General features: G+C 38.4%; 1 protein-coding gene across 4 annotated transcripts in view; it reads left to right on the plus strand.

Annotated features, from left to right (window-relative positions):
* LOC109452252 (broad substrate specificity ATP-binding cassette transporter ABCG2) overlaps positions 1-20,771 on the plus strand; it is a 106,066-nt gene that overhangs the window by 30,090 nt on the left and 55,205 nt on the right. The window contains exon 2 of one of the 4 annotated variants that reach the window (XM_074323695.1): positions 4,679-4,746. The exons of 1 other annotated variant lie outside the window; for it this stretch is intronic. The gene's annotated coding sequence lies outside the window, so the exon portion shown is untranslated. Of the gene's footprint in view, positions 1-4,678; positions 4,747-16,607; positions 17,531-20,771 lie in introns of those variants that run through there. 2 more of the 4 variants (XM_074323698.1, XR_012493348.1) reach the window with 2 other exon arrangements.

Below are 20,771 nucleotides of genomic sequence, written 5' to 3' on the forward strand. Positions count from 1 at the left end.
TGTACAATATTGAGAAAAATCTGATTTACAGACTAACAAGCAGAAATAGTTTCGAGTTTTTGTGTTGTTTTTCATCTGACAATTTTATGATTTTTCTCTGATTAAACAGAGATGACAAGAGAAGATTGATTCTGAGGTAACGTATAAAACTAGCACAAGTTAACACATGGGCTTCCAATATGTTAAACTTTGGTAGATAACTGCATGACAGGTCACAATATGTTTTTGTACAATTTTTTTCAATGTAATTGATAAATAAATAAATAAATAAATGTTTTTCTCTATATTTAGAATGAACACATTGTTTGGTGGCTTTTTAAAAAACTGCTTTATTGAAATTTAGATACTATAAATTTTAAGTGTACAATTCAGTGGAATTTAGTACCTGTGTAGAGTTGTGTAACCATTACTAATCCAATTTTAGAACCTTTCTATCACCTGGAAAAGCTTCCTGCAAACCTTACTAGTGCCACTTGCACCCCCTGTGCCCCTTCCCCCCTATTTCTTGGCCTTCCAGCAGAGAAGAGTAGATAATTTCCTGAAAGCTGGTATGTTAGTGTCTGTGTAAAAATATCCATTGTCTGTGTTCCTGTAAAAAGTGTCTGAATATACCTATACAACTTGTAGTGAAAGATAAAAATTAAAAGTGATTATTTCATTGAGAGGCCTGTGAACTGATTAATTTTATTTACTGTGTAATAATGTATAATTGGTATTGAAATGTGTTACATGTTGAACTGGAATGTTTCTGTGGTAATTAGAGGACAGTTCTGATGTGCAAAGTTTTCACTGTATAATATCTTGTTGATTGGCAAGTTACATCTTTTCATATGCTTATTGGTCATTCATATTATCTTCAGTGAAATGTCTATTGAAATTTTTTGCCCCTTTTAAAAACTGGGGCATTTATCTTCTTCGCATTGATTTGCAAGGGTTCTTTATGTATTCTGGATACAAGGTGTTCCTCTAGCCTATACATTTAAAAAAAGGCATATGCAATATTCACATTTTTAATTTCATATATAGAACAGAACCAAAATATATAAGTGTTATTATTTATTTATTAGGAAAAAAATTCATGCTATAGATACAAGTTGTTTATCTGATACATGATTTGCAAATATTTTCTCTCAGTCTGTGGATTGTCTTTTCATTTTCTTAATGATTAAACATTGTTTTTGAGAATGATATGTACATAAAAGGCTTGTGGAGTCCCTGAAACCTCTCCTTGGTACCCTAGGATTATCGGATCACAGTGTGACACCCGCTGCTTGTGAGCATTTCAGTGTATTTAAACTCAGCAAGCTAAATAAGTCATCATCAGCAGAAGCATAGACTGGTGTAGTCGCAAGGGACCTTACAATTAACCAAATGCCCTTCTAATTTTGTAAATTAACTCCTGCCTGTTTGAATGTCTTACTAGTTGTAATGCCTGTTTGCAAAGTGTGATGGAGAATTGGGAGCTCAGCTTGGATTTGAGGACAAACAAAAACGTCAGGAGTCCTGAGGTCGGCTAAGGCAGTACAAAGTGAGAAAATCAGTATTTCCTGATGGGGTTTTATTTTCTGGCTCAGAATAAAAAAACTTAGACATCAAAGAGAAGCCAGGAAAAACTCTGAACTCTGTAGCAACCAGGCTTTAACAATAGAAATCCACCTCAATGACTGTTGTTTTAAATAATAACGAAGAAAAAAACATGCTGTTAAGGGAAATGTATTGTGTTCAGCATATAAAAGCCAGCTTCGCATTCTTACCTTAAACCACCCCATGGCTTCTTTGCGCTTATGATTTATGTACATTTCTTTTTTGTGTACCCTTTTAAACTTACCTCATTTATTCATTTAATGAATTTATTGAGTATGTATATATCATAAAGGTAGAAATTGGCCTTAAAAAGTAATTTATACTCTCATAAGGAAAATACCAAAGTAAGCAGTTATATAATTATGGATTGAGTACTACAACATATTTTATAAAAACAATACCATGAAACCAAAGATTGTTTCTTTGGAAAGATCAACAAAATTGACACACCTTTAGCTACATTGACTAGGGAAAAATAGAGAAGATTCAAATTACTAAGATCAGAAATGAAAGTTGAAACATTGCTACAGATTTTATAGAAATACAAAGTATTATAAGAGAGTACTGTGAACAATTGTCTGTCAACAAATTGAATAACTAGAGAAGATGGACAAATTCCTAGAAATATACAATCTGCCTAAACCAACTCATGAAGAAATAGAAAATCTGAATAGACCTGAATAAATCTGAATCAGTAATCAAAAACCTCCCAACAAAGAAAAGCAATGGATCAAATGACTTCACAGGTATATCCTATCAAATATTTAAAGAAGAACTAGCATCAGTCCTTCTCAAACTCTTCCAAAAAATTGAAGAGGAGGGAATACTTCCTAACTCATTCTCTGAGGAGACTATTCCCCTGAAACCAAAGCCACACAAAGGCACTACAAGAAAACTATAAACCATTTTCCCTTGTGAATGTAGATGCAAAAATTCTCAACATTATGCGACAAATTGAATTCAGCAGCATGTTAAAAGGATTATACACCATGACCAGGTGGGATTTAACCCTGGAATATGAGGATAGTTCGACATGAAAACCAATCAGTGTAATACATTAATAAAATGAAGGAAAAATACTACATGATCATCTCAATTGATGCAAAAAAATATATCACAAATTCAACATTCTTTCAACACTCTATAAACTGGGGATAGAAGGAGACTTCCTCTACATGATAAAGGCCATATATGGAAACGTCACAGCTCACATCAGACTCAATGGTGAAAGACTGAAAGCTTTTCCCGTAAAATCAGGAATGAGACAAAGGTGTCTGCTTCTGTTCAACATGGTATTGAAAGTTCTAGCCAGAGCAGTTAGACAAGAAAATGAAAGACATCCACATTGGAAAGGAGGCAGCAAAATGATCTCTTTTTACATAATATAAGGTTACATTATCTTATATGTAGAAAACCCTAAAGATTCCACACACACACAAAAAAACGTTAGCGCTAATAAACGAATTCAGCAAAGTTGCAGGATACAAAATCAACACACAAAAATCAGTTGCTTTTCTGTAGTTGAGCAAAGAACAATCTGAAAAGGAAACTAAGAAAATAATTTCATTTATAATACATCAAAAAGAATAGAATACTTAGGAATAAATTTAAACAAGAAGGTAAAAGACTTGTACACTAAAAACTGCAAAAACATTGCTGAAAGAAAATTAAAGAAAACATAAATAAATGGAAAGATATCCTGTGTTCGTGGATTTGAAGATTTAATATTGTTAAGATAACAGTGCTACCCAAAGCAATCTATAGATTGAGTGCAATCATTATCAAAATTCCAATGGCGTGTTTTTTTTTTTTGTTTTGTTTTGTTTTTTTTTTCAGAAATAAAAAATCCCATTCTAAAATTGATGCAACAGGTGAAACCTGGCATTTCACAGGCAGAGGTCCACTCCAGTGGCTCTCAGTACCCACTGCCCTCCTTTGGGGAGGCACAGAGGCCCCTACAGCTATGAGAGGCAAGATGGGCTGGAGGAGCTTCCCCACCTATGTGCTGTGTCTCTGCTACAATATGCCCATCCAAACAACAGAGCGACACATCCAGCTGCACTGTCTCCCACTACTGCCACCCCTTTTGTAAGTGGCCAGTCCCATCCCTGCCCTGGGCTTCAAGTGGTGAGCCTAGCTCTAGTCCTCTGCCTCCTATAGTTTGCGTTCCCTTTTTTTGGGCTAACCTCCTTACCACCATTACCTGCTTCTAGACCCAAGGCCTTCATCCCGTAAGCTTTCGTAATTCTTACCATTTGGAGGTTCTTTTCTGGAGATGTTTCTTGGACTTGCAACTGCCTAGACTTTTCTTGCTTTTCTTCCTTTATTTTGATCCATTGTGGCTGAGGGGGATTTTGAAGGTTGAACAAATTTATTTCACCTCTACTTTCCAATTTCTTTTAGCAGTTTTTACAGGAAATAATGGTGTTAGTATTTCTTATATCAGCACTAATATAAATTGTAATATCTGTATGACCTTGGGTAAATTGTTTAATCTCACTATGCTTCAGTTTCATCATCTACAAGATAGAAATTTTAATAGAACCCACCTAAAGGCATTGTGGCGAAGATTAAATGAGGTTTTAAATAGGCCGCAAAACTAGAAGGCACTTAGAATACTGCCTGGCAAGTGGTAACTACTCAATATATATTACTGTTATAATTGTCATTTGGTAAAAATCAAGGTTACCTTATATTTTCCAAATATACATTAGTTTATAAATATTTTTTTAAATTAAATTCATCGTGGTGACATTGATTAATAAAATTATATAGATTTCAAGTATACAATTCGATAATACATCACTTCTATATTGCATTGTGTGTTCACCACCCAATTCTCCTTCCATCACCATATATTTGATCCCCTTTACCCTCTTCTATTACCCTCCCTCCCCCTTTATGCTAAACTGTTGTCTGTGTGTATGAGTTTTTGTTTATCTTGTTCGTTTGTTGCTTTCAGTTTTATATCCCACATATGAGTGAAATCATATGGTTCTCGACATTTTCTGTCTTAGTTTGCTTAGCATGATAATCTCGAGATCCATCCTTGTTGTCACAAATTTTAAAAAATCTTTATTCAACACTCTGACAGGGATTGTCACCATTAATGTGAAGTAAGAAATTGAGGCACCCAAAGGTCAACTAGCAAAAACTGGAGAGGTGAGATGAAACTTGGGTACATCTCAATTGGCTTATGGCTTTGTCATGCACAGAATAATTAATGTATATTTCTTGGTCTAATATGGGTTCTGGGTGAGCCTATAAGCATTTAGCCTTGTTGAGATCAGCTATTATAAAGTTAAGCTTGATAGCCAAATGTGTATAATGCATTATTTAATACTCATTACACTTTAACTTTAGTTCCTACCATGAATAAACTCTTATCTCTATAGGCAATGAAATGTTTATAGTAGTCAGTAATGTATTATATGACAGAGGTAAGCCTTTTATGACACCCATCTCCATTTTTACAACATAGCAGATTCAGGTAAGGGTGGATAGGTCCCTGACTTTTATAAGATAAACTTTCTTTTTATTATTCAGTCAATATATATTTATGAGTTATCTGTTGTTTCAAGGCAATATTTAGGAAATATCCTAGGTGTCAGACATACTTTCTGCCCTCATAATTTTCATTAACACCACTACAAAGTTTTTAGTTTCTCAGGTTTGAGATCTTGAAGTCAATTCACATCTTGAATGTTTTGTCAGATACCAGATGCTGTAAATTCTTCCTTTATACTGTTTTTTCATGCCCATTTTCTCACAAATTTTTCCACCATTGCTCTAGTTCAGTCTATATTTTTCATTTGCAGACTGATTTCTGCCTTCCCACATTCCTCCATCCATTCTATACAGGAACAGATTAATCTTTCTAAAAGACTACTTGGGCAATGTCATCCCTCGACGCTAAACTTTCAATAGTGTTTTCCCCTCAAGATAAGTCTAAACTCCTTGGTTTGGAATTCAAAGCCTCCACAATTTGGCCCCAGAAGATTCTCTCATATTTTTGTTCAAGTTGAGATGCTTCTTGGGGGATAGGATTCACGAACAAATGCTGTATACATGTTCTACAATGATGAAGTCTCCTTAGTTAACTTGTTTTAATCTAGCATTTCTTCATCTTTTCCTCATAACACTTTTTCTAGTTTGGAAGATAAAACAGTCTTTCCCTCATTTGATTACTCATCATATATTATTGAGCATCCAGGATGTCAGGTTCACAAATTACTACCACACAAGGCAGAATGTGGAAGGTGGTAGACAGTGTTTTGGAGTTGAAAATGACTTCATGCTCGAGTGATCAGGAAAGACCGTGTCAATGTTTACACAACGGATGTATAATCACACCGTAACTCAAGAATTAATATTGGCAATTCATGACCACAAATGAATCGAGAGAACCATGCACTCACATTAGAAACCTTTAACAAAATGAACAAAAGTGATTTCCAAAAGAACTGCCCAGAAAAAAATGTTTTTATTGTGGTAAAATATTCACAGCATAAAATTTATCATTTTAACTATTTATCAGTGTTCAAGTCAGTTGTCTTAAATACATTCACAATGTTGTGTGACCATCATCCCTATCTATATCCCAGAGTTTTCATTCGTCCTCAACCACCCTGGAATTTTGAAACTCCTGTGCATACTAAGCTCAGATGTTTCCCCCAGTCTCAGCATTCCACGGCCCTCATCCCCATATAGACTTAGTCATACCAGCCCCAGGGGTATAACGCTTCTCATATCATTTTCACTGTAATGCATCCATTTACACATCTGTCTCCCCTTTTCTATGTGTTATTTCTCTACCTCATTGTCAAACACAGGACTTAACACAAGGGAAGCCCTCAGAAAAATGTTGCTGAATGGGGCTAGCATCTGCTGGAGGGAGAAATGGAACGATGGCTTATGGGTTCACTCTCTTCTACAACTCTGATCCTCTCTCTAATTTTCTCTATGCTGTTTTAAGCATAATCAAGGGGAGAAGATGATTTCAAATTTCGGGCCTCCACTTGTGCCATTCTAATGGGTGATGTGGTTGGTCAACCATTAGGATTCTTTCCTGATCTAACACTTTAGGGTATACCTCAAAACTGGAAACAACCCAAAAGGCCCATCAATAGTAGAATGGATAAATTGCAGTAGATTCATACAATTGAATCCTACACAGAGATTAAATTTAATAAGCCTTTACTATGTGAAAACATGTGGATGAAGCTCATATAAATAATATTGAATAAAAAGAGGCAGGCTCAAAAGAGTAATCACTTCATTTATATACAGTTTAAAAACAGACAAAATTGATGTATAATGATGGAAGTCAGAAGAGTGGTTACCTTTGGAAGGGACAATGACGAGGGTGGGGCATGAGAGAGGCTCCTGGGGTATTGATAATAAATCAGGTGTATTCGCTTTGTAAATATACATCAGGGTGTTTACTTAGATTTTCTACTTGTTCTGCATGTATGTTATACCTCAATTAAAAAATTTACTTAAACAGAAGACTTTATGGATATGTGAAATTTAGTTTGGTGAACTCTCAGCATGGAACTTTCCAACCTATTTTGCAGGGACAAATGTTACAACCTCTATGCCACTTTCTGACTCTGCAGGTTAATTATGAATACCTAATCATATGTATTTTCCACCCTCCGTACTCATTTTTTAGAACTTGACTACTCATACCTCTGTGAACTTTATAACCAAATGAATTATTTTTTTTTCCCAAATGAATTATTTCTTAATTGGTCTCTTGTCTGCTATATAAAAGAAATTATATGATCCAAGGTGATCTGGCTCCAGATTCTGAGCTCTTAACACACCTACCCCTCCCCCCCACACTGCTGTATGCTTATACACACATGACGCTGTCTCTCTCTGAATTAATGCCACCTTCTGTTCTCGTCTCCATATCTATAAGACTTTGACAACAGGTTTTTGGCATTTCTCTTCTCTCCAAGATGATTATTACCGAAGATGTGTATCTAGATGATCAACCCATCACTCTAGCTCTGTGCTCTTTGATCTTCTCAACTTCACTTCCAGGGTAGTCAGAATTCTAAAGATCCCCTTCTTCCCTAGCCCTCAAGATTCCAGTTCATCCACTGGTTTTATAACCAAACACTAACCTAGGTACTGCTCTGAGGAACTGTGCAGTTGTAATTAAAAGTTTCAAGTCAGTTGACTCCAAGATAGTGTGATTATCAAGGTAGGCCTGATTTAATCACAGAAGCCCTTTAAAAGGCAGAAGGAGAAGTCTGAGAGAGAAGAATTTTGAGACGGACTCATCTGCTTTGAAGATGGAGGGGTTCACATGAGAAGGAATGTGAACAACCCGGAGGAGCTGGTTAACAGTCAGCCAGGAAACAGGAACCTCAGTCCTAAAACAGGGATTAGATTCTGCCAGCAACTTGACTTCAGAAGCAAATTCTTCAGATAAGAGTGTCAATAAAGAAGTCCAGCTGGCTGACACACTGATTTGGCCCTGTGATACCCTGAACAGGACCTACCGTGTTTCCCCGAAAATAAGATCTAGCCGAACCATCATTTCTAAAGCGTCTTTTGGAGCAAAAATTACAGCACCTGGTATTATATTATATTATGCGTATTATATTATATTATATTATATTATATTATATTATATTATATTATATTATATTATATAAGACCCAGTCTTATATTAAAATAAGACTGGGTCTTATATTAATTTTTGCTCCAAAAGACGCATTAGAGCTGATGGTCCAGCTAGGTCTTATTTTCGGGGAAACACGGTAGCCTAGCCTACGTAGATTCCTGACCCTCCGGAACTGTGAGATAATAAATGAGTGCTGTTTTAAGATGTTAAATTGATAGTTTGTCACTCAGTAATAGAAGACAAATCCACCTCCCTTTTACTTCCATAATCCTACTGTCATGTTTAAACATTGGGACCTTGTTAAAATCTGGAATGCCAATATTAAATGTCAATTTCCTACTCAGTGACCTTATCCTCCTGTTCCAGCTCTTCAGCCTCAAACTAACCCCTCTGTAGGCTCCCATTTTACCGGTTTCTTCCTAGTTTCATTTTCCTATGGTGAATCACTTCACCCACTCCTTGCTCATTTTTCTATTACCTTACCCACCCACCAAAACCACATCCTAGGCTTTATTCAACCTTTTAACCTTCTCTATCTTTACTTCTTTGTGAATGGGAAAGCCATACCCTGATGCCAGGACATTTATAGAATCTAATATTAGGGGTCCTTGGTGTTGCTGTGCAATCTCTCTAGGTCCCTTATTAGTGTTGGGAGGAAAAACTTTTCCTCTATCAATTTAGGTCCATTGGGCAGGGGAGGAGCTGAAAGTTAACTGACAACAGACAGATTAAAGGAGAAAAGATGAGGTTATGGGGTTTATATACCAACTTGATAGAGAGGGAAGAGGGGAGAAAGGGCTTCTTTGGCAAAACAAAGTACTTTTAGAAAAGACCAATGGACTTTTAGGGAAACAAATGGAAGTATGGCAGTTTTTGATAATTGTTTGATATTTGATATTTGTTCACGGAATTTCTTATCCAGGTATGAGTGGTTCGTGGTCTTCCTGGCGGTAAAGCTCCCTGAGATGGGATTTATAGCAGCCTCACTCTCTGAAGACCCTGCCTTTAGTCAGATAAGGGAAGCTCCAAAAAGGCTTCTTTCTGCATCAGTTATATCTCTAATATCTTCAGTTGAAAATAATCTTCATATCAACTATATGAGTGCAGGTGGGTTCCTACATTAGTATCCTTTTTGTTTCCTTAGGACCTTGTGGTAGGCAGAATAATGTCCTCCCAAAGATGTCCATGTCCTAATATCCAGAATGTGAATGTTAGATTACCTGGCAAAGGAGAATTAAGGTTGTTGATGAAAAGAAGGTTGCTAATCAGATGACTTTAAAATAGGGAGGTTATCCTGCTTTCTCTGGTGGGTCTAACGTAATTACAAGGGTCCTTAAAAGTAGAAGAGGGAGGCAGAGGATGAAAGTCAGAGAAAGTGATGTGATAACAAGCAGGGTCAGAGAGATGCTTCGTTGTTGGCTTGGAAGCTGGAGGAATGGGGCCATAAGCCAAGGAATGCAGGCAGCCTCTAGAACCTGGAATAGGTTCCAGAAAGGAACCCAGACCTGCTGACGTCTTTGGTGTTAGTCCCGTGAGACTCCCATCAGACTCCTCATCAATAGAAATGGAAGATAAATTTTTGTTGTTTTAAGCCACTAAATTTGTGGTAATTTGCTACTGTAGCCATAGGAAATGAACACAGGTCTATTCCAGTAGTCACCATTTTCTCAAATCCCCTATGTTCTCATTCACACACACTCTCAGCTGATCCTCAACTTCAGAAAGTGGGGTTATGGGCCAGACAGTTCTTTCAATTTTCTCTATTTTCCCTAATTAAAACATTTATCTACATGAGGACACATCTTGATTCCATTCCCTTCCCTTATACCACAATTTAAAAAATTTTTTTTTCCTTTGCTAATGCTAATTCCTCTGAATTCCATTTCCACCCTGCATTCTAAGGGACCTGATTTTACCAATTAACCACTTTTTCTTCTTCATGGTTTGTCCTCTGGGCAGGCACACATATCCTGGCCTGTCTAATTTAAATCAAATAAGAAAGATTTTCTGTGAACCCCAAGATAGCCTTTAAGGTATACCTTTTGATAGTTGAAAGCTTTGAGAAGAGTTGTCTATACTGGTGTTATGTTTCCGTTCTTTCACATACTTGTCAGTGCTCTCAAGCCATTACAGACTGACCTTTCTCTCACCGAGTTCGCCAAAGGCCCATGGTAGCTGTGAACAGAGCCACAGAGGAACATGGTGTATGCAGTGTCTTGCACTGTGATTTATTTTCTTTAACTTGGAATGGTAGTGGAAACAAATATAGTTGGACCCACAACAGATATTGTTGGGAAAATTTCCTGGGGCTGAGAAATCAGAGGAAGAGGCTGACAATTCTCGTTACATTAAGAGTTTATTAGGGGAACTTACATGTGAAGTGCGTGGTGGGAGACAGTGAGATGCTATGGATATCCTCCACTCCATGGGACAGGCGCTAAAGGGTTATATGCATGTAGAACAAGGCAGGATGGATTAGACTACTGCGGCATGATCCACTCCTGATAAGGGGGAAATGCCTATCATGCTTGCCTAGGGCAGGGCAACCGCCTGTTCCAGGCACCAGCACAAACCAGCACACTGTGGGGCGTAGAGGAAGGGGTCGATCAGACAGTCTGTGAGGGAATTAAGGGGAGCAATGTCTGTTCTGCCCCTTATCTAGCTGACAGGTCTGGCAGCACTTAAGCAGCGGTCACGTCATGGAATAGCCTGTCCTCTACAGATGTTATATATGTATCCCAAATGCCCCCCAGTCCCTAATAAGTCCTGCCTGAAACCTATACTTGACAGGAGAAAACTGACCCTTCAATTTACCACTTGGACCAAGAACTAAATAACATACTTGATTTGAGACAGTGTAGAGACTTGGGCTGAGGTGAAGGAATGCCACCATCCCATCACTCCCTACACAAAAATGCATAAGCAGCTGATTTTATCTCCCTTCAAAACCTCTACTTCCATACAGATGTCGAAACCACTATTCTGCATGTGCATTTGATCAAGATTTGACGACTATTTGACCTTCCTGGGGGTAGTGATAAAGAGCAGTCCACCATCTTGCCCCACAGCACAGGCGCTAACTTGATTACCAGGCAACACAACCTATAAAGAAAGCCCTCTACTTTCAAAAAGACTGCTCTTTCTACAAGTCAGCCAACAACTCACACCTGGATAAGTAATTGCATAAACAAACATTATCACAAACTCTCCTATTTTCATTTAATTCCCTAAGAGTCCATTTGTCTTTTTAAAAAGTCCTTCGTTTTATAAAAGCAGCCAAGTAGAACCAGCTCCAGAGAGAGTTCTGAGGACCTTCCTCTCCTCTGTGCTGCCTCCCTTGTGCTCTAGCATAAGCTTAATAAAATCGGTCTGGAAGTGTTTCTGGAATTTTCTCTTGATTACTACCTTGGGGAACCCAAGAACCCAAAAGCTGGTAACAGGTTCTTACGAGATTTTTGCACTTGGTGGCCAGGCAGGCAAATAGACTGAGAGCTCAAGGCAGCTGCCAGACGCTAGGAGGATATTAAAAATCCTATGAGTCGGATGTCACATGTCCCTGTGGGAGCGTTGATATTAGGGTACCTGATTCATGGAGTTACAGACCCAGGAAATTTGTTCCTTTAAAAAGAAGACTGCTTTGGTTACCATTCTGTATAATAAGCCATATCCTTTATCAACATTAAATGAATTTGTATCTTTTGCCTGTGACTTTTGCTGATATTCCATCAAGCACTGATAGATACCATTGTGAAAACTGTACAAGCAAGCCCTTCACGGGTGTGATTATTGGAGAGGAGTATAACCACCTCCATCTCACCTCAAGCCCCACAAAACCTCCCAGTTATTTTTGAAGTTTTTAGAAGTGAGGCTTAAGTGATTTCATGAATGAGACTGTCTGCTCCCTTCACTGGAGGACATCTTCCCTGTTTGTCTGTTTATGTCATGACACTGCCTACAAAAGCACATGGCCACAACTTACCCCTGCTAATGCCATTTTAGATCTCCAGTGTGTGTGTCAAGGGTGTGGACTCTAGATGGCTCCAAAGCTTTCAATTAGGATTTTAAAGAAATGCTAATTTTGATAATTCTGTGGTTTGATTGCAAGGCACGTAAAACATGACAGTGATGTCAACTAGGGTGGAGATAGTCCAGTAGATAAATTATATCATCAGTGATCCATGCTCTTTCTGTTTACTTGTTCTGCCATCTGAAAAATTAATAGAAAGAAATGGGAAAAGGCCTTATATAGAAAATTTACAAATAAACCACAAGTCATCATTAGGTATTTAACAAGGTAACTCTTGCTCACTAAGTCAAAGACGTGTAAATTAACCACTGCCATTTGTCATTTATCAAGTTTTAAAAAATTAAATTTATTATTCTATCCAGTATTTGTGAGAATTTAGGAGAACAAGCAACCTTTTAAATTGTTGGGAGACTGAATTTGGCACAAATTTCATGTGGGAAAATTGGCTATGTATATTAGAAATTTTTAAGTGGGCATAACATTTTGTGCCAGCAATTTCCCTTCTGGAATATATATGAATGGGAGCAATGATGTGAGAATAGTTACAACGATGTTTTGTGAATAATTAGATGATTGGTTAAATTAATTTTGGTACACAACAAATAATTGAATACCATGCAGCCATTAAGCATTAAGTTATAACAAGATGTTGAATGACAGGAAACCATGTTTGCAACAGAGCAGTTTATAAAATAATAATAGCTACCATTTATTGAGTACTAATCAGTGATAATGACTCTGTTCAGTGCTTTACACAGACATTATCTCATTTAATCTCTGTAACTACCGGAGAGATTGTTTCCTCTGATTACCAATAACCGTCTAAAGACTAAGTAACCAGTTCAAGTTCAAATCTCCAGGCTGTGGGAGAGCCCGGATCCAGACACAGACTGTCTGATTCAAGAGGATGCCCTTCATTTCCGTACTTTGTATACACTCGTAAGCTCACTTATGTTTTTTAAGAAAATATGTATGCATAGAAAAGACTAAAAGCAGATGGTATGTGGCTGATGGGTTACAGGCGATTTTTTTTCTTGTTTGATATGCAATAAGAGAGAAAAAAAGTTTAATTAAATGGAAAAGAAAAAGTGCCAGATTGAGAACACATTCAGTAAGAGTCCCAATACCAGGCTCTATAAATCTTGGGCAGAGAGGTCATGAGGTGGATGCTGGAGGTTTGTGGTCCAAGAAAAGCTGTGAGTCACCTGTGCATTCACCTAACTTTTGACCTGTGCAAATCAGTCCACTTTGGAAGGTCATCTTTAGGTTTCTTTCTCCCTAATATCCCGTATCCTATAATAACCAAACATTAAAAGAGAAAACGGGGCATTTGAAAATAATTAGCCCCAAATAAAATGCTAACTTACAGTTAAAGTGACTCACTTCTTTACAAAGCAAATCATTTATGTAATGCTGGCTTTAATCTGAATTTGTTGTTGATGGAAGAAATGTCCAAACCTGAAAAGATGTGTCAAATGATGTTGGTTGGCGCCAATTCAATGCCAACATTAGTCCCCAGTTTGGGATGCAGTGAAGAGGGAAACTTTCTTTATTCAGTGCAAACAGCTGAATTGTGATACAGTACATCTGTGAGAATAGCATGGCTATGGAACAGCTCAATAGTGTTATGGCTCAATTATGAAGCAGCATGGCGGTGAGGTGCCCTGGGGCCAGGCCCCTCTTTAGCTAGACACCTCTGCTCTGGCTCCAGCTGAGGAAACACAGTATTCAGGCTTTGGTGGAAAGGGAAATTGCACTTTGCAAACCTGAGAGAGAGCTGACTTATATAGACAGAAGTCCCACCCTGGTCTCTGAATGGTCTGTCCTCATTCAAATGAGGATTCCAAATCCTCAGTTTGGTCTAAAAGGCACTCTCCTAATTGGTCAGAATGGAGCCGCTCTGATTGGTCGATGAAGATGCTGATTGGGTAGGCGGGATATAGCTACACAACTCTGATTGGATGGGAAAAGCCTTAGCCCTATTGGTTGAAATACTATTCCAGGAACTCCTTTAAAAGGGCTGGTACAGATGGTAGGAACACATGCAGACAAGCAGTTCAGTGGAGGGGTCAGGCTTGTCTCTGAAGTGCTGTTTGCATGAGAGATACCTATTTAGAAATATCTGCCAGGCTCTGAGTTAGCCACCAGGAGCCCTTCTCAGTATCTTCTTTCTCAGGGTCCACAGAACTTTCAAAAGAGTTTATTCTAGCCGAAACTGACGACAGCTGCTGGGAAGCAAGACCTCAAAATGCTCCAGAGAAGGACAGTTTCACAGTTTCTTTTATGGATTTGGATTAAGGAAGGAATTTAAGGAAAGTTACCTGAAGGTGGAAGAAAGCAAGGCAGGGATTGGATTACAGGATAGTTAAGATTATGTACTCTCTTGAGGGTGGTTATGCCTTCAAGGGGTGTTACTTCTGGTATTTCAAAGGTGTATTAACATAGATGCACAAGAAGAATGGGTAGGGATTGCTTTAAAAACCTTTCACTAAAGATGTTACCGGCCTGGAGCATGACTACCCACCATGACCTGCCCAGTTAGGAATTTATGATTTATTAGAGCATCTTTTTTTTTTTTTTTTTGTCCACATTGTCAAACAGAATTTGATGTCAATGACTAGCTTGAGAAAGTATTAGGGTCAGGTTAGGTTCTAATATAACTTAAGTTAACAAACTGACATCAATATAAAAAAAAAATCACAAACTAAAATATTTTTAAAAGACTAAAAAGAAGGCAGAAAGTTTTTTGTTGTTTTAATGGTTTTAGCTCTATTTTGGATGAGAATATGACTAATTATTTTCATATGTCTTTTTTTTTGAGTTTTCTGATGTTTATTAGGATTTGACCATTGGTTAAGCTTTTTCCAATATTCATTACATTGATTACTTCTCTCTCCTGTCATGTATCTTTATATGTACATTTTACTGAGTAAAAACAAACACTGATATTTTATCAATTTATTTTACTTTTAAACAAAATTCATTTTTCAAATGTAAAAGTTGCATATCTGCATTATATCATATCAAATTTAGAAAATATAAGAAAAAGATAAAAAAGGACTATAACATTATTACGGAGACAATTTCCAGCTAAAATAGTTTGGTTTATTTTTATTTTATATAATTGCAGAATAGTATATAGTAAACTTACTATCTTGTTTTTTTTTAATGTATTTTTTATCAATTTCATGTGTTTTTTTCCATTTTTATAAGTTCCCTCTTGGAACTGTCTTCAGAGTTTGTTGGAAAATTTTTCATGTTTAAAAGTTTTATTCATTAGAGGGTGTTTTTCAATTTTGCAAACAGTTATTAAAGGCCATCTTTGAAGAATTTTTCCCAACCTTTGCTTAAAATGACAAATGTATTTGTATGTGTTTTTTTTAAATGACTCAGAAATTTAATTCCCCCCCAACCCAAATTTCACCCAAGCGTTTGGGCACATCATAGATATATACTTTTAAAGTCCTTTAAAAGAATACAGTATGTTATTTGTTTTTTCATTCAGACTTTTGCAGTTTAATTTTTACAAAATAGTGGACAAACTTTGGTTCTTTATATTAATAGAGAATATATACATATCTATCTATATATCTGTATCTATCTATCTATATAGCATTTAAGTTATAAACACATAGCAAAATTAGCATCAGTTAAACAACAACCATTTTTTCACATAATTAGGATTTCTTAAGAGCTAAACATTGCTTTTAGCTTGACTATGTAAATAGTCTTTGATGCTTTATGTCCACTAGTATTTACAAAAGCAAGTCTAAAAACTACCATCACCTACAAAAGTGATGAGCTTTAGGATACAATTTTGTTATCATGCCATAATGCAGACTTAAAATTATAGAAAGTACAGTATTTTTAATATTCTAGAAAATTATGTGTAATCCATTTTCTTACCTAGGCCTCCTGGATAAGTATTATTTTTGGTATGGGGTGAAGAATTAACAGTAATTCCTAGTGTTGCTTTACACAATTTAACTGGTAATGATTTTTGTTTGTAAATGAAAACCAGAAACTAGATAGATGCAAGTACTAATTTCTGAGAGTAGATGCAGCAGGTGAATTTTGGCATAGCCATACACACTCATAAAGCCTGATAACCAACCCTTTTCCTGAATCTGCACAATCACTTTCCAGCTTTTCCGCACGATCAGTGTCTTGCAAAAAAGTGTTTACTACAGGAGTGAGAAAAAAATACTTTTAACTGTTTCCAGTAATATTTTCACTTAAAAAGTATTCTTGCCACTCCTCTCGCCTCCCTGTTGAATTAGTTCCTGATTTTAATGGCCCTGGGGCACAGGAACCTAATTTCTCAGAAGTTCATTCAGTAGAGACTGCCTACTTGCTTTCAGTGGGCAACGTTCGAAATTGAAAAAGGTCGAGGCGTCAGCGTCCCTCCGTGCTTAGGGGCACATCGCACCGTTAGTGACCAAATTCATTAAGTATTGATCAGTAGGGGTAGCATCCTACCAGGGCTAATCGCTAACTGTCCGTTTCGGAAGTGCCCTGGAGAAAGGAGTTTTGGGGTTGTCCTTGCGTGCTCCGGGATAGTCTTGTCCCTGACCTGGGCTGGCGGGTGGGTGGCGGTACCTGCGCTCCTAGGGGCGCGGGCTCCGCCCTGGCGATTATCTCAACCCGGCAGGCGGTACCACGCCTTTTGCACTCAGGCGGGCTCCGACCCCCAGAGCCTGAGCGTAGGGGAGGGGCCTTCACCTTGCGCTCTCGCCGCCTGCAGCCGGAGGTGTGCGCGGTGAAGCTCGAGTCCGCGGTGCCTGTGATCGCCTCCTCGCCGCCCCGGCTCGCCGCCAGCTGCTCCCACTTGCAATCCGCGGTTCCAGACCGTGACTGGAACCCTGGACTGGCGCCTTCCCAGGCTGTTCGCTGCGCTTGTAAGACCTGGGCCCGCGAGGAGGGCTGCCCTGCGGGCTGTGGGTGACGATCCAGGAAGGTCGCCCTGGGGCCGGCTTTGCCGCGCGCGGGCAGTGTCCTAAGTCAGTTACAGACCGAGTCCTGAGCTCGAAGGAGGAGAGAGGAAGTCCTAGACCGTCGAGACGCAGGCAGGAGGCAACCTGGAAAGGAACCGGGAAGATTCTGGAAAAGCTTCACGATTTAGAAAGCACAGTACAGGTGCTTGATGTCATTGTGAAGTAGGAGCTGCTTAGGGAATGTTCAGAAGGTCTGGCGGACTCATCTCAGCGTTTATGTAAATGATTATTAGTGCTCAGCCTCTCAGCGCACGGACCCTGAGATCCCAGCCCTTGAAGAACTGAGTGAGTAAATGCCCTTTGGAATGTGTGTCGCTTGAAAAGTTGGTGGGTATTACGTGTACATTTGGTAGAACATAGAAAACTGTTCAGTTGAGATGAGTAGGGTTTAATTAGTGTCTCCCAGTTTCATTGGAAAGTGAATATGAAATGCAAACTGAAAATTCAGACTGCTTTTTCAGAAAACGATGCGTTGGTGCAACGGTTTCTGTGTGTGATAGTGTGTGTTAAAGGTCCGTTGGTTAAAATCTAGCTTTTCTCCAAATGTGTGAAACTAGGGTTGATATTAGATAGATGAAAACTTACTGAGCATGGAAGTTACTGCAAGGTGGGAGAAAAGTTTGTTAATATTAGTACTTTAAAAGACATTAATCAATATATTTATTCTATCTTTTTCTTATCCTCAGGATGTAAAATTTGTCCACAACTTTGGATGGTTTGCTGAAGTGTTATGAGCTCCCTTTTGTATTTTTCTGTGGATAGTTTAAATACTAACTGCAAAAAATTAACTGGCTTATTACAATCCTGATTAAAAATAATACTGAAGACGTTAGAACAAAACAGAAAAATAAAAAATCAAAAAAGTTAGATTGCAGATCTAGTAGTTAAAAAACAGAATTCCTGTAATCTTGCCTAGTGTTATTTTCTTGCCTAATTGTAGACATATAAAAGTTCATCCCACTTTCAGAAATAAAGTACATTCATAGTAAGAAATGTTTATGGGTCATCTTTGTTTCAGAACGTGGGCATTCAGCAAGAGCTGAAGTAAAACATTCTTTTACTTCAAGATGGTATTAAAATACACTTACACCCAAAATCTGTTTCTGCCTTTATTTTATTAAGCATCCATGAAGTAGTTGAAGCGAACGTAAGTGTTACAAATGGAAAATAAAATACAAGCAAGAGTAGAGTTACTGTCCGGGAGCACATTAGAAGGGACGTGGACAGACTGTAGAACCCTATATCAAGTTGCATCCTAGAGGCATGAAGCATAATTCAATGAGGATAAAGGGGGGAAACATACCAGCTCCTTAGAGAGGCTTTCCTGGCATTTACTTCTGAGGGAAATGTCTTGTGTCCCAGAAGGATGTAGAGGAGACTGAACCATGGCAGGGGGAGAGCATCTTGTGTGCCCATCTGATAGATAGTACATGCGATGGTGCGTTTCCTAGGATTGCTTGCTGTAGTTTTAATTTTCCTTTCTCTTAAGTGTTATGGAAAACGGTGGTTGGATGCTAAGACCCCATGGTCACACATGCTGCTTTGTAATTGTTTGGGCCTTCTTTGGGGATAAATCTAGATTTTCTAGCATATTCTTCAAAATACTGTCTTTCTCTCTGTTGAGAGTTTTGGATAGAAGCTGGCACTCAGCCCCCCTTCTCATGATAATTCCGCTCACCCCATAATTTTTGGAATCAGGTATTCTACTGCACTGGGAGACTGCTAGGAAGTGGATATCTCATTTTTGAGCCCCATACGTTGCTTATAGAGACGAATAAAATATTCAGAGAATTGTACCTTTGAAAGTGAATTAGTGTACTGATTAAACGGGGGGCCACCGAGGGGGGCAGATCGGTGTGTGTAAAGCAAACTACTGCTCCCATCTTCATTTCAGTGAAGAAGTGTTGTTTTTGGCAAGAAGGGTAGAATAAAATCTTAGCAAGGTTAGAAACCCTGTTGAACAGGGTTTATGCACTTTGGTGATCACTAGCTCAATCCCTTTGGGCTAGTTCTTAGGCCTCAGTAGCATTAGGTGGCTGTCATATCACTGGTATGATGTTCTTCGTTATCTGGAAGGGTAAAAGAAATGGAAGTCTCTATAGAAAGCAGCAAGCCCTACGAACTCCCTCTGAAGCCACTTGATGTGAGTGTCTTACAAGGAAAGAGGAAAGCCTGCCTGAGAGGAACCCAGACTCTGGATACCCTTACACAGGAGGTCTGCTCTCCTTGCTTCCTGTCCTACACAGCCAGCCCCTGGCCTTACTCTGACCCCAGGGGTCAGGGAGAAAAGGGATAGAAAGTAGAGGTATAATAGAATACTTAAAAAGCAAAGGGAAAACGTCCATCTTATCCTTTTTCCTTAACCAGCCCATATTAGTTTGGAGTGCCCTAATACAAGTTCAGTCAGTACATCCTTAGAAAAATAAAAGGAAGTGGCCATTAAGCAGGGGAGGTGTGCTGTGGGGATTGGCTGAGAGCTTACCACATGCAGGTAGTTTTTATATCCATTCTCACTTTATGCTCACACTAAGCCTTCCAGGGAGGCATTTTCGTCACTCACAGCTGGGCCAAAAAGACCAGATTGCACGAGAGTAAAGTTCATTATACCTTTCGTACTTTTCTTTTTTTTTTAATCTAGTCTGCTAATGTGTTTGCATTTTTCTTCTCATGTTCATACAGCAGCTCATTGTGAAGGCATGAAGGGACAAGAACAGAATGTATGAGCTGACAGGGAGTAGAGAGGCCCAGACTAACCTGGGTCTAATAAACTCTGTCATTCCTTCATTTTCTGCCTTGGATGAAGTCATCTCTCCGTATCATAATTTCTACATGGGACCAGAGAACATAAGTTTGGATGGAAGGGATCTGTATTTTATTGATGGTGCCCAGAAGTAAAGTGTGGGTCAATTGAAAGTGTCAGAATTGTGGTACGGAGTGTGTGCTGAGAACATTTACTGTTCTTATCTGACCCTCCACTGGGAATGCAAAAGCCATTCCCGATATTATCCTATGACTAATAAATACTGTTCAAGCAATCCTATTCTGCAAGTGTTCAGCCAGTGGAGTCATCACCCAGGAAAAGTCTCAAGTCCTAGGATGTGTTCCTGGCCTGTCAATACTAGCTCATAGGCTCTCTGTACAATGGAATGACTCAGTCCTACTTGTGAGGCTCAGAAGAGACCAAATAGCTTAGTATTGTTTGGAAACTTTGAAACACTACCTGTATATATCTCTCTTTCTATATAAACAATATATTAAAGGTATTATAATTTCAATATGCAATCAATATAAAATTATTAATGAGATAGTTTTCCTTCTTTTACTCATACTAAGTCTCCAAAATCTGATGTGTCCACACGTACAGCACATCTTAATCAGACTGTTCACATCGCAAGTGCTCAATAGCCACACGTGGCTAGTGGCTGCCTGATGGGGTAGCACAGGTCTAGGGGCATTAATTGCTACACTGATAGTAGTTGGTATGGATGATGCCTTTTTTATCTTGATGATAATGTATTTATACATG

Source organism: Rhinolophus sinicus, linkage group LG02 (assembly GCF_036562045.2).
Source record: "Rhinolophus sinicus isolate RSC01 linkage group LG02, ASM3656204v1, whole genome shotgun sequence".
Taxonomy (NCBI): Eukaryota; Metazoa; Chordata; class Mammalia; order Chiroptera; family Rhinolophidae; genus Rhinolophus; species Rhinolophus sinicus.